We start from the raw sequence: 2,117 nt of genomic DNA, 5'->3' as shown, positions 1-2,117 counted from the left end.
CGAGGTATACATGACACGTCGCAATGAATAATATATCTTATCATGAAACATAGAAGTGAGATGCGATATCGCGTTTTAAGAAGCATTAGATCTCTATTGCTACGATACGTAGACATCTGCAAACAATATTTCCTAGCAAGGAAGTGTCGCATTTACATTCTTTTGAAGTGAATACGGGGTATACATAACACTCCAAAATGAATATTATATATCATCACGAAACATAGAAATGAAATGCGACATCTCGTTTTAAGAAGCATTAGAACTCTATTGCTACGATACGTAGACATCTGCAAACGCTGTTTCCTAGCATGGAAGTGTCACATTTACGTTCTTTTGAAGTGAATACGAGGTATACATGACACTTCGCAATGAATATTATATCTTATCATGAAACATAGAAATGAGATGCTATATCGCATTTTAAGAAGCATTAGAACACTATTGTTTCGATACGGAGACATCTGCAGATGCTGTTTCCTAGCAAGGAATTGTCGCATTTACATTCTTTTGGAGTGAATGCGAGGTATACATGACACTTCGCAATGAATATTATATCTTATCATGAAACATAGAAATGAAATGCGATATCGCTATTTAAGTAGCATTAGAACTCTATTGCTACGATACGTAGACATCTGCAAACGCTATTTCCTAGCAAGGAAGTGTCGCATTTACATTCTCTTGAAGTGAATACGAGGTTTACATGACACTTCGCAATGAACATTATATCTTATCATGAAACACAGAAGTAAGATGCGATATCGCGTTTTAAGAAGAATTAGGACATTATGGCCTCGACGGGGAGATATCTGCAAAGGCTATTTTCTATCATGGAAGTGACGCATTTACATTCTTTTGAAGTGAATACGAGGTATACATGACACTTTGCAATGAACATTATATCTTATCATGAAACATAGAAGTAAGATGCGATATCGCGTTTTAAGAAGAATTAGGAACCCATTGCCTCGACGCGGAGACACCTGCAAAGGCTATTTTCTTCCATTGAAGCGTCGCATTTACATTCTTTTGAAGTGAATACGGGGTATACATAACACTCCAAAATGAATATTATATCTCATCACGAAACATAGAAATGAAATGCGACATCTCGTTTTAAGAAGCATTAGCACTTTATTGCTGTGATATGTAGACATCTGCAAACAATATTTCCTAGCAAGGAAGTGTCGCATTTACATTTCTTTGAAGTGAATACGAGGTATACATGACACTTTGCAATGAATATTATATCTTATCATGAAACATAGAAGTGTGATGCCATATCGCGTTTTAGGAAGCATTAGAACTCTATTGCTACGATTCGTAGACATCTGCAAACGCTATTTCCTAGCATGGAAGTGTTGCATTTACATTCCCTTGAAGTGAATACGAGGTATACATAACACTCTACAATGAATATTATACCTTATCACGAAACATAGAAATGAAATGCGACATCTCGTTTTAAGAAGCATTAGAACACTATTGCTGCGATACGTAGACATCTGCAAACGCTATTTCCTAGCAAGGAAGTGTCGCATTTATATTCTTTTGAAGTGAATACGAGGTATACATAACACTCCAAAATGAATATTATATCTTATCACTAAACATAGAAATGAAATGCGACATCTCGTTTTAAGAAGCCATAGAACTCTATTGCTACGATACGTAGACATCTGCAAACGCTATTTCCTAGCATGGAAGTGTCGCATTTACATTCTTTTGAAGTGAATACGAGGTATACATAGCACTCTACAATGAATATTATACCTTATCACGAAACATAGAAATGAAATGCGACATCTCGTTTTAAGAAGCATTAGAACACTATTGCTGCGATACGTAGACATCTGCAAACGCTATTTCCTAGCAAGGAGGTGTCGCATTTACATTCTTTTGAAGTGAATACGAGGTATACATGACACGTCGCAATGAATAATATATCTTATCATGAAACATAGAAGTGAGATGCGATATCGCGTTTTAAGAAGCATTAGATCTCTATTGCTACGATACGTAGACATCTGCAAACAATATTTCCTAGCAAGGAAGTGTCGCATTTACATTCTTTTGAAGTGAATACGGGGTATACATAACACTCCAAAATGAAT

Source organism: Xylocopa sonorina, unplaced genomic scaffold (genome assembly GCF_050948175.1).
Source record: "Xylocopa sonorina isolate GNS202 unplaced genomic scaffold, iyXylSono1_principal scaffold0051, whole genome shotgun sequence".
In the NCBI taxonomy this organism is placed as follows: Eukaryota; Metazoa; Arthropoda; class Insecta; order Hymenoptera; family Apidae; genus Xylocopa; species Xylocopa sonorina.
The sequence above is the reverse complement of the archived record's forward strand: the minus strand, read 5'-3'. Positions refer to the sequence as shown.